This window comes from Mustela nivalis, assembly GCF_964662115.1.
Source record: "Mustela nivalis genome assembly, chromosome: 12".
In the NCBI taxonomy this organism is placed as follows: Eukaryota; Metazoa; Chordata; class Mammalia; order Carnivora; family Mustelidae; genus Mustela; species Mustela nivalis.
This window is the reverse complement of record NC_139031.1, coordinates 95,384,732-95,398,192: the sequence shown is the minus strand read 5'-3', so window position 1 is coordinate 95,398,192 and position 13,461 is coordinate 95,384,732.

Below are 13,461 nucleotides of genomic sequence, written 5' to 3'. Positions count from 1 at the left end.
GATGGCCCTTCTTTTCACAACATCTGTATCTTTGGGGTAAATACCCAGGAGTGCAATTGCAGAGTCATAGGGAAGTTCTATTTTTAATTTCTTGAGGAATCTCCACACTGTTCTCCAAAGAGGCTGCACCAACTTGCATTCCCACCAACAATGTAAGAGGGTTCCCCTTTCTCCACATCCTCTCCAACACATGTTGTTTCCTGTCTTGTTAATCTTGGCCATTCTAACTGGTGTAAGGTGATATCTCAATATGGTTTTAATTTGAATCTCCCTGAGGGCCAATGATGATGAACATTTTTTCATGTGTCTGATAGCCATTTGTATGTCTTGATGGGAAAAGTGTCTGTTCATATCTTCTTCCCATTTTTTGATATGTTTGCCTGTTTCGTGTGTGTTGAGTTTGAGGAGTTCATTATAGATCCTGGATATCAACCTTTTGTCTGTACTGTCATTTGCAAATATCTTCTCCCATTCCATGGATTGCCTCTTTGTTTTGTTGACTGTTTCCTTTGCTGTACAGAAGCTTTTGATTTTAATGAATTCCCAAAAGTTTATTTCGCTTTTGTTTCCTTTGCCTTTGGAGACATATCTTGAAAGAAGTTGCTGTGGCTGATATCGAAGAGATTACTTCCTATGTTCTCCTCTAGGATTCTGATGGATTCCTGTCTCATGTTGAGGTCTTTTATCCATTTTGAGTTTATCTTTGTGTACGGTGTTAGAGAATGGTCGAGTTTCATTCTTCTACATATAGCTGTCCAGTTTTCCCAGCACCATTTATTGAAGAGACTGTCTTTTTTCCACTGTGTATTTTTTCCTGTTTTGTCGAAGATTAATTGACCATAGAGTTGAGGGTCCATATCTGGGCTCTCTACTCTGTTCCACTAGTCTATCTGTCTGTTTTTATGTGTACCATGCTGTCTTGGTGATCACAGCTTTGTATAGAATGAATACCCAACTTTTGTAGGAACATGGACGGGAATGGAAGAGATTATGCTGAGTGAAATAAGTCAAGCAGAGAGTCTATTATCATATGGTTTCACTTATTTGTGGAGCATAACAAATATCATGGAGGACAAGGGGTGTTAGAGAGAAGAAGGGAGGTGGGGTAAAATGGAAAGGGAGGTGAATCATGAGAGACTATGGACTCTGAAAAACAATCCGAGGGGTTTGAAGTGGTGGGGGGGGAGGTTGGGGTACCAGGTGGTGGGTATTATAGAGGGCACGGATTGCATGGAGCACTGGGTGTGGTGAAAAAATAATGAATACTGTTTTTCTGAAAATAAATAAATTGAAAAAATTTTTTTAAAAAAATTAAAAAAAAACATGTTCTATATAGCCAATAAAAATATTTAATATTTAAAAAACTGGATTATAACTTTATCATCCAATTTCAAACAGAAAAGATATATTTTTTTAAATATATATGTTGCAGGACCTTTGAACATGATGTTTAAAAAAGAATTCTTGAGACAATTTACAGTGCAACTTAGTAAATTTATTTAAGTAGCACTGGGACAGGACCAGTGGGCAGAAAGAGCTGCACTTTTTGCTGTATGAACCTAGTGCTTACATGCTTAGTGCTCAAGCGGGAGGGGACATGCAGGGAATATTAGACCATAAATGTCTTCTTCAAATTTCTATTTGTAAAACTATTTCCACAAGATTTCTCTGGTGCTTATCATTCAGTTCTATAGTAAGTATCCATGAGATTTATAGACAGTCATAAGAGCTTTAAGAACATAACAACCCTCATGTGTTTACTTGATCCTTATGGAAACTAGGCAGGCATAGCATGGGTCATATATAAGGTAGTACATGTAAGGTTGTATGGGTACACACACACACACACACACACACACACACACGGTACTATAACACTACCTTCTAAGCCAAACTTGAACAGTTTTTTGCTTATTTCTCTCATCATATATATTCAGTACCTCCTGAGACAACTCTCTGGTGGTCTTATTTAAATAATAAATCACTTCAGCACAGAAATGCTAGGAATCCACACTGTAGTGGATCCACCTGTTTCCTGTGTGCTGACCCTGGGCAAGAAAATGCTCAGGTAATGTCTTATCCTCATCTGAGAGTCTCCTTAGAGGCTGAAAGTTTGCCCAGGTCATATGATTTTAGGTTGCCTAGGAAGTGTCATCTATTTCCCAACTAATAATCCTACAGAAAATGTGTCTACAAGCAACATGCTCACCATTCTCTGGATTAAGACATTTTGGGGGCTGCGATACTGTAATTTACAATAATAAACATATATTTTGTCTTTGAGCTAGTTCCTGGCACAGAGCTCCTAAAAACCTTGAAATTTTCTAACTGTGGGAGTGTGATAAAGTGTGTTTGTTATATTAATGAGGTAGATTTTGGAAAGCTCCTGAGGGTTCAGAGAGGAACCAACCTGAGTGGTTAGAGGATTGGAAATCCCAGTCCCAGCTTCTTCCCTTTCCCTAACCCTCCCACCTACCTCCCTACCCCTTACTCCTGGGGAAGGGAGAATGGCTAGAGATTGAGTTCAATCACCAATAAACAATCATGATTTAATCAATCATGGCTGTATAATGACAACTCCATAAAACTCTGAAACCACAGGGTTCAGAGAGCTTCTCTGTTGATGGACACATTCACACTGGGAAGGTGAAGGAATCCAAATCCCTAGGAACAGAAGCCACTGAGCTCAGGGCCAGTGCGATCTCAGCCTGGTATCTCTTGACCAATCCTCTGTATCCTTTATCATATGCTGTAATAAACTGGCAAACAGAAGTGTCTCCTTTAGTTCTGTGAGCCACACTGACAAATTAATGGAACAGAAGAGGGGTTTGGGGCAACTTCTGATTTGTAGCTATATCAGACCGAAGCTGTGGTTACCTCTGGGACTGACATCTGAACTAGGGCTGGAGGACAGTTATGGGACTGAGACTTCACCTGTAGGATATAACACAACGTCTGGGTAGATAGTGTCAGAATTGGCTTAAATGGTAGGACCCCCAGCTGCAGTCCCAGAGAATTGCTCGTGCTGGGGAAAACCTCCACACATTTGGTGACCAGAAGTATTGAAGTGAAGCCTGTCAGAGTAAAGGAGACACACAGAAGGAAGACACATAAGAACTGCGAGTTTTTCTCATACAGACACCTTGACATTTACCCTCTGCGTAAATTAGAAATAGAAATGACTTTGTTCCTCTCCCTCTCCCCTAAGATGCAAAAGGAAATCAGCTCAGCCTCTGCCTCCGAGGGGCCCTCACTGGGTTCCCACTGGCCGAGGGGACCCCACCTCCTTCTTCTCTCCCACTCACAGCACATGCCAGGGAGGTGACTCTCCGTGCAGCTACAAATTCTATTCTACACTCAACAACAAAGCCAGTGACATATAATCTTTACTGAAAGCTGCTTAAATGATAATAATTGATTTGTCGATTGAATTGCCTAGTCATTTATGGAAGCTCTATTACATTTGAAGTTCTGTGCCAAGAGCTAGGACTTAATATAGGAATAAGACGCAGTCCCTCTCTCCAAAACGCTTCCAGACAAATAGACAGAAACAGGCGCAGGATGCTTTATAAAGGTGTGGTTGCAATCAGGAAGGCCATGTGAAGATTGAGATCACTTTAAGCTATAAAATTAGGAAAGAGGCGGAAGGATGAGAAAAAATAAATAAATAAGATGAAAAGATATTTCTTCAAAGCACAGAGGCTGAAAGAACATGGCATGTTTAGAGACACCCTCCTTGCTCTCCTTCAGAAGCCCCAGAACATGCGTGGTCAGGCTCTAGAGGGGGTTAAGGTGGAGGAAGTAGAGAGCTGGCTGTGTCATCCTGGGTAGAGTCATTGGGAATCCTGCACAAAGAAGGATCAGAATGTTATGCTGCATCCGAGAGATCACCAAGGAGCCAACACCAATGCAATCACACGAGAGTTTATTTGACAAAAGTAAGCTTGGGCCCAAGTATACCCAACACAGCGGAGTAAGGACTTAGACCCTGAGGTGACATGCTTAAGCTTGGGCCCAAGTATAACTGATACAGCAGAGTAGGAACTTGGACCCTGAACCAGATTACAGTCAGAGTTTTTAAAGGCAGAGTAGGGGTGGACTCGGCTGTGGGTGAGGACAAAGGGGATTAGGGATGATATAAGTCTCTAAGGAATTTTGGAAGAAGGTCTCCAGGACCTTGAGGGGCTAGCTATTGTTGGGAGAAAGGTTATTTATTACCAGTAATAAAAATCTTCTTGTGAGACCCTTTAGATGTATATCAGTGGGCCATATGTTTGGGAATGATTGCTGACACTATCTTGGAGGTTTAGAGATAAAGTTTACTGAAGGAATTATTAAAGTAGACTTACAGGATCCTGTTGGACCTGTTGGAGCAGGGGGTTAGTCAGGATAGGATTGTCCTCAGCAAAACCTCAAGGTGAGGGCAGTTGAGTCCCCAGGAGAGAGCCACTCTGCCTGTTTCAAGGGCTTGTCAGTAGGTAAAGAATTTTAATGATTTTCTTCTGCCTCTGTTTCCCACATCATAGAACACATGCCCAGGACGTCTGCTTGGGTGACGGAGTTGGGCTGATTCAGTGATGATTAAAGAGAGAGAGAGAGAGAGAAAAGTTTTTCCTGTGCAGAGTGCAGAGTGGAAAGAATGTAATTGAGGCTCTCCTGGGGCATCAAGGTGGAAATTTAGAATTAAAGTTTGAAACATGGGACTGTGCCTCAGAAAAGGGATCTGAGCTGGACATGGAAGGAGGACTACTTTGCAGTCATAATCCAGGACTGTGATAGAGAACGATGATTGCTTATACTTAGCTTTTCATGACAATTTAGCACAACTCATACTCATATCTTGGAAGGCATATGAGCGCCCCTCAGCCCCATCACACACCTGCAGCCGGCCGGATATTCATCCTGAGCCCATGCGAGCTGCCTCCTCTGTTTCCTCCCAATCCCTTCTCTCAGAGGGGTCAGTCTGGGGAACCCATCTGCACCTTTTTCTATCTTTCTGTGACTTTCCTCCTCCTTTCTGGCCCGGGGAGGAAGCTCTACCCCTCCGCCGGTTGGTCAAGAACAAATCCAAAGCTTATCCTCTCCTTCATTTATCTTGTTTGGAAACGTCTCATGGCATCTCTCAAAATTTGAGACTAATCATGAAAAGGCTTCTTTCAGGAGATTCTATGTTTTGAATTTATCTCTCTTAATTCTGCGCTCCATCCCTGACCACGCATGAGGCACATGGAGGGTAAGAGACTCCGGGAGACACGTAGAAGTCTTGGCAGTGCCTGCAGAAGCTCAGCCTACTACCATGGAGCCTGACTTTAATTCTACTTTATTTGGGCCCATTTACTCCCACAGAAGAGAGCAGCTGACTTGAGACGTTCTTCCAAGAAGGACAGGTTTGATTCAGACTGTCGCGCTGGGGCTTCCCACACAGGTGCGGGCGGGTCTGACGCCAACTTCCAGAGGAGCAGGTTACCCCGCGTGACTCATGCAGGGATGTGAATTAATCACGTCTGCCTTCCGCTCAGGCTTTGGACCAGTGTGATTCAAAATAATCACTCAGTCTTAAGTTCATCAATAATTAGCAATTTCTTTCAATTATGTACATAGAAAAGACAACGATTGCATACAAATTAAAGCAGAAATGTGCCCTTTGGTGCAATTCTAATGACACATTCCTCCTTGGGAGGGCAAAGGAGGGACAGGACTCAGCTGAATGTGACACTTGAAAGGAACAAGTACAGCTCAAACTCCAACCTCAGGCAGCCACAAGCTGACTTTGAAGAACTGAATTTTAAAAGTGGGTAATGTTTTTCCACTCTGCAAAATGCTTAGCCACAAGTTTCCCTTAGTAAGTAAATTTTACAAAAATGTATTTATTTGTATTTGAGATTGTCTTTCTTTCTTTCTTTTTTTTTTTTTTTTTTTTGTATTTGAGATTTTCAAATCTCACAAAAAAAGAGACTGAAAAATTATGAATGGTCCGATTACCCAACCCAAGACTGGCCCCCCCGCCTCCTCTCCACAACCACACACCAAAAGATCATGCTTACCCAACATATATTCAAGTATATCTCATGCTGGGAAAATTGTTAGTACAAGATCAGTACATCTTTGAAATGTCTAACTCTCCAAAATGTCTTCCGTTTATCTGGCTTCAATCTGTATCTGTAAACTCCCATATTAACTTCTGTTTCTTTCTGAACACAAAACAATTTTGTGACTTTTGAACATGGTATTATTCACATATAAAACCACTTAATAAAGATAAGATGTGAGGGGTTTGTTTGTTTGTTTTTTTCCCTTGACTTTTGTCACATTTTATTATGTTCTGTTAAGACACACAGGATTTGACCTTGGAAAGTTACATCTGAAAGATAGTCAATTACTTTTGGAAACCCTAAAAAACCACAGAAGGCTATTACACATAAATAAAATTACACATAAATAAAATTGAAAAAATAAGCAAATAAAAGAAAATGCGGCTCTGATCAAGAAAAGGGAAGGTGTTCACCAAAGCAGAGAGGAGAAGAGTAGTGGGGGGTAGGATGTTTTTGATGAAAATCCTACAAGTCAGTAATTTCTCTTTCCTGGTGCTGTGAAGGAAAAGACTTCAGGGTCTATCTCAGGAAGATGAATCTGGGCAAAGGGATTTAATTCAAGGTAATGTCACTTAAATATTCTGCTCGATATGCACTGATCATTTTTTAAGTGATTCGCTATGTTCGCTCATTTAATTCTCACAGTGAGCCCGCAAGGCAGGTACCGTTGCCCCTCCCTTTTACAGTTCACAGAAATGAGAGATATACATATTAATAATTTGCCCAAGGTTACATGGCAGATGAATGACAATGCAGGGTCTTAAACCCTGAAATCCCCTTAAAAGACCATGCTTTTGATCGCTGAGTCTATGAGACGAACCCTCTGAGTCCAGACCAGTTGCCATTTCCAGATAGCACACCTTCGGTGGCACTGGGATAGACCGCCTGTGCCCTTCAAGTCTGGAGGAAGCAAAGTTTAAGGATCTTGGTTAAGATCCCCGTAAGATTAGACCAGGATGTGTTCGTAATTAGGAAAATGATACAATTGATTGTCCCAAACAAGGCATGTTTTAGAGTGAACAGAGCACACTGAAAATCAGATTATAACAGAAGGATCATGAACTTTTTACCTCACATCAAGAAAAATGAATATAAAACTTTTTTCTTATTATTCATATATTAGGCAGCAAGACACCATCAAATAAATTAAAATTTTAGATGTCAAGAAGAATTAGAACTAAGGGGCAGATGTCATTCTTGTCGATGTCGGTTTTTTCTCTATCATTTGTTTTCTGTAAAACTGTAACATTTACCTTACGTCAGCTCATGCATTAGAAAAAAAGCATCTCAACATTGAAGTACAGTAGGTTGGCAGAAACCCTGAAATGTCCTTGCCATCACAAAGACCGGTGATTTTTCTCTGAAAGCAGATTTGTAGATGGTTTAAACATTACTATGGCTGTATCCTTGGGACATTTATCTTCTCGCACTCTCCCTTGTCATTGGGAACATCCATGCACCTGTTCGCTCACATCCACTCTGACTTTTTTCTCTTGCTGGAGTCGGAGGTACTCTGCTTTGCCAAGCACAGTTTCATCATTAGAAGCAAAGCTATCTTTCCCATTTTCCCCAAGAGTCCTCAGATAATAGGGATAGAAGTACCGTGAAAGTACTGGTGGTCCCCTGTTAGGCATTCATTATGTATAACACAATAGGAGAGAAAAAAAGAAAGAGCTCATGATAAATTTCTAGAGGTTTGAAGAAGATTCATAAAAATGAACAATTAAGGGGCATTTAGAATTGTTAGACTACATGTCCCATTTTAAGAAGAAAAAGCATTGTTCTCTCCTATCTCCCTTCTAAAGACTGTCAGAAATTGATTCTGGATTGACCATCAGGTGTTTCTTGTGTTTTTCTGTCCTCACTAGCTTTGATTCGTTTCACCGAGATGATATATTTTTAAAAATTGCATGTTAAACCTGAATGTACTTCCCATGTGCCTTTGAAGGAGAAGGATAGAGTCCACAAGGTAATCTAGAATTCAAAGGAAAAAAAGGTACATGAGGAGATTCCCTTCGTTTAAGTGGTAATGCTGTCTTATCCTGCTTAGCATATGCAGGCCACCACTATAATAGAATCATTACAAATAACACGGAGGACATGGGGAGATGGAGAGGAGAAGGGAGTTGAGGGAAATTGGAAGGGGAGGTGAACCATGAGAAACTATGGACTCTGAAAAACAACCTGAGGGTTTTGAAGGGGCAGGGGGTGGGAGGTTGGGGGAACCAGGTGGTGGGTATTAGGGAAGGCACGGATTGCATGGAGCACTGGGTGTGGTGCAAAAACAATGAGTACTGTTACTCTGAAAAGAAATAAAATATTAAAAAAAAAAAAAGAAGAAGAAGAAGAATAGAATCATTATGGGAGCCTGGGTGGCTTGGTGGGTTATAGCCTCTGCCTTCCGCTCAGGTCATGATCCTGGGCTCCTGGGATCAGGCCCCCTCATCGCATCAGGCTTTCTGCTCAGCAGAGAGCCTGCTTCCTCCTCTCTCTGCCTGCTTCTCTGTCTACTTGTGATCTCTGTCAAATTAATAAATAAAATCTTTAAAAAAAGAGAGAGAGAGAATAGAATAGAATCACAATAGGGACAACCTAGTTATACATTCTGGATGCAAGTTCTTCATCAGATATGTTATTTGCAAATATTTTCTCCTCATCTATAGCTTGTCATTTTAGCAATGGCTTTCAGGAAAAAAAAAATCTTCTTTAATTTTGATGAAATCTGATTTATCAATATTTTATTTCATAGACCAGGCTTTTCACACAATGCTTCAGAACTCATGTCTTGTGCTGTATTACAGAATCATTACAGTTTTAAACATGTAAATTTCAAAACTATGTGTTGAAATAACTGCCCTTTACCATCTGAACTGCTTTTGTTACTTAATCAAATAGCAAGTGGCTGTGTTTGTGGTTGATTCCTGGACTCTATTCTTTCTCACCGGTCCACATGACTATCTCTTTACCACACTCACTTGAAAATTATGGTTTTATGGACAAAGCTTAAGTCAGGCTGTTTGTGATTATTCCAAATGTATTTTTTTTTTCAAAGGTATCATAACTCTTAGGCCCTTTGCATTTTAAATGAAATCTAGAATCAACTTGTTCATATTAAAAAATACTGCTGGAATTTTGAATGATATTGCATTAAATCTACGGGTCAGCTTGGAGACAATTAGCATCTGAAATTATATTGAGGTTTTCAATCTAAGTTCAAGGTGAGTCTCTGTATTTATTTACTTCTTCAATGCCTTCCTTCATTAACCTTTTGCAGTCTTCATCATATAAATCCTATACATATATTTTATATTTACATATCAAAATTTATAAATACTAAGTGATATTATTTCTTTTATTTTGTTTACAATTTTACATGGCTGGTATATAAAAGTATATTTCATTTTTATTTGTTAAACCTCTGTCTTGTGACGTCAGTGTCTCTGTAGATTGTCATGTCATTTACAAGTAGAGACACTTTTTTTCTTTTCTTTTTTTTCCCCAATATATCAGTATTTGTTTTCTTGCTGCTCTGGCTGAGGATTCTATATCATCATAGAGTCATGAAAAGGAACATTCTTGCCCTTCTCCCCATGTTGGGAGACATACATGGTCCTCCCTCACTGCCTATGCCAGCATAGGAGACATAGGGAGTGTCTTTCTTTTTTTTTAAGATTATGTATGTATGTATGTATGTATTTTAAAGAGAGAGAGCATGCAGGACTGGGGACATGGGTAGTGGGAGAAGGAGAGAATCTAAAGCAAACTCTGTACTGACTTGGAGCCAGATCTCCCGACTCTGAGATCATGATCTGAGATGAAATCAAGAGTCAGATGCTTAATGGACTGAGCTACCCAGGTGCTCCGGTAGGTTTTTTTTGGTTTGTTTTTTTTTTCCACATGAGAGGCTTGAACTCAAGACTCTGTGATTAAGAGTCATATATTCGGGGCGCCTGGGTGGCTCAGTGGGTTAAGCCTCTGCCTTCAGCTCAGGTCATGATCTCAGGGTCCTGGGATCAAGCCCCGCATCGGGCTCTCTTCTCAGCAGAGAGCCTGCTTCCTCCTCTCTCTCTGCTTGCCTCTCTGCCTACTTGTGATCTCTCTCTCTCTGTCAATAAATAAAAAAATATTAAAAAAAAAAGAGTCATATATTCTACCACCTGAGACATCTAGGCAACCCCCACTGTAAGGTTTTTATAAATGCCCTTGGTCAGACTGGCATGAATGACCTATTCCTACTTTGCTGGATGTTTTGTCATAAATGGATGTTGTATTTTGTCAAATACCTTTTCATCTGTTGGTGTGACTATGTAGTTTTTCTCTATTCGATTGTTAAAATTGTAGATTTATTTCATTGACTGTTCTCTGCATAATGACTTAGGTAGACATCCCCTGGTAATGGTTCATTATTCTTTTCTATACAATACTCAATGCAGCCAGCAAATACTTTGTCAAGGATCATTGCATGATTGTTCATGAGGGATATGAACAATCTTTCTTTTCTTTTTTTTTTTTTTTTTAATTTCTTTGTGTACATTTGGTATCATAAATACGGATACTGACCTCATAAAATGGGTCAGGTGTGTACTTTTTCTTTCCAGAATAGATTGTGCAGAACTGGTGTTATTTTATTGTTTGATAGAATCTAACAAGAAAACCATGTGATCTTGATGAATTCTTTTACAGAAGTTTTTTTTTGTTTTGTTTTGTTTTGTATTTGACAGACAGAGATCACAAGTAGGCAGAAAGGCAGGCAGAGAGAAAGGAGGAAGCAGGCTCCCCGCTGAGCAGAGAGCCCGATGTGGGGCTGGATCCCAGGATCCTGAAATTATGACCTGATCCGAAGGCAGAGGCTTTAACCCACTGAGCCACCCAGGTGCCCCTCAGAAGATTTTTAACTGAAAATCTAACTTATTTAATAGTTACCGGACTGGTCAAGGAAGCTGCTTCATCTCAGGTAATGTGAATGAATTTGGTAGTTTGTGGTTTTTGAAGAATTGGTTCATTTCATCGAAGTTGTCAGATACGTACACATACAGGTACTCACAGTATTCCCTTGTGATCCTTTTAATGCCCATCAGGTATATAGGGATAGTCCCCTCTTTCATTCCTGATATTAGCAATTTGTGTCTTCCCTTTTATTTTAATTTGTCTGCCTTGCTAAAATATCAATTTATTGATTGTTTCATAGAACCAGGTTTGATTTTATCGATTTTCTGCTCTTCCTTTGAGTGTTAAGTTTCTCAGTCCTGAGCCAGAGCTAGAGCTGTTCTTCAACTTGTTCTGTGTCATGGTGATTACTTCTCAGTTTCTAGGTGTTTGAGTTCAGATGGAAGATACCAGATAGGGGAAAAAATGGTAAATTCATCTCAATTTGGTGACTTCGTAGTCTGATGTTCTTCCCCAGTCTGCCTGCTGGTGTTTACTTTTCAGTCCTTAGAGAGTTCCTTGGACATTCTTTCCAGATTTTGCAGCTGTATTTGGTGGAAGAAAACGTGTGAGAAGTTCTTCCTTTATCCTATCCACAACTGGAGCATGCCAGTGTATACATATTTTTTTATGTTTTCTACTGAAAATGTTAAGCTCCATCCCTGTCACATGGACTCCTCCATGAAGCCCTCCATCATGGAGTGTCTGTGGGCATCCTGCCGTAGTAAGTATTGGAAGTAAGCCCCCTAGAAGGGGAGCTAATGTCCTGAATGTTTAAAAATGACATCCACGGCATGCACAGACTTTTTCTGCCTTCCATTTTGTCTTGTGGGACACTTTTGTAATATTTTTGAACTTAAGGAAACTTTCAACAATAGTACACAGAAGTCCCAAATACCATTTATAATTCACCATGTTACCACTGTGTCCTATTTACTTTGTCATCGTCTTTCTCTCATCTCTTCAATGAGCTGTAACTCATTACTCTCACTCATTATTTTGATGTTCAAGTTTTCCTAATCTGGCGTGAACACCATCACTGTGTATTATCCTTCCCCTTCCCATGACTTCATCATGTTTTGTGGACATCCTTACTTTCTGGTGATAGGATGTCCAGCAATGAAATCGTTTCTCCAAGAGACCTAAGTTTCTTTTATTGAGACGTCTTTTCTAGAAACCCAGTTGTGACTCTAGTCATCACTGCCAGGCTGCCTTATTTCATGCTTTCTCTAAGTCCAATTAAACCTGGCTTTAGTTTCTCCTCAGTTGAAGAAATTCAGGACTACTCAACTTGGGTGCATTCTGTTCAGTGGGTTATACTCCAGAGCTCATGTAGCCTGGAAAAGAAAGGATGGCCCTGTCTTCCTGGCATGATGGCCACTGATACTTGTTTCTTATCCTGGTCCAGGTGACCTAACAAATTGATCAGTTCTGTGGGCAGGCTGACTCCTTAGGAAGAGCTCAGGTCTGGAGATCTCTGCAGAGTGGCTCAGCAATGGGGCCCTTAACCCCAAGGTCTTACAGACACTTATCCCACTACTCGGAGGCAACTCAGGCTCCTAGACTTGTTTCCACGGCTTTTTAGCAGGTGGAGCAGGTGAAGACACACACGCTTCCTTACACGTGTACGTTCACTGATATACTCATATACTCATAAATCTATCTGCCAGTCACGAGGGCTCCAACGTCAATTCCACATGGACCAGCCAATCCCAATTGAACATCATAAAATTCATTCGAGTCTTTCCTCATCCCCTGTATTTCTCTGACGGTGAAAAATTCTCAATAATTCAATCATTTGCTCCATCCTGTACTACATAATAGTAGTTTCAAAATTGCTAATCCATATCACTTTGAAAAATAAACCTGCCCTGAAAAGCAAACTATACATAACAGTTGAAAAGAGGAGAATGGCTCTTTTTTCATTAGCCAGAGGGAAGCTACGGTGTTCCAACATTACTCAGGCTAGTTCTTTCTCCACCTATGTGGGAACTGTTGTTCAAGTAAGATATACTTAGGTCCCTTCATGTCTGTTTGGATTCTACCTTGGCTCTATTTTTTCCCATTATTGTTTCATTTCTATTGTTATTTGTGTGGGTTTTGTTGCTGTTTTGCTTTGAATATCTGCAGTATTAATGAAGTTCCAAATGTTAAAATCTACAGAAAGTTATATTCAGAGAAATATATGTCTTCCTCGTGTTCCCTCTTACCACATGTAGGTAAACAATCCCCACAGTTTCTGGTTTATCTTTCTTTTGTTTCTATTTGTAAAGATAAGCGTAATTTTTAAATTTTAATTTTTCCCTTGTTTGTTAAAAAGATGTTAACATACATATTTCTCTCTTTCTCCCTCTGTCTGTCTCTGTCTCTGCTTGTCTCTCAAATATATAACTTGCTTTCCCCACTTAACACCCTGTTATATAGATTGGCTACATTTGAGTTC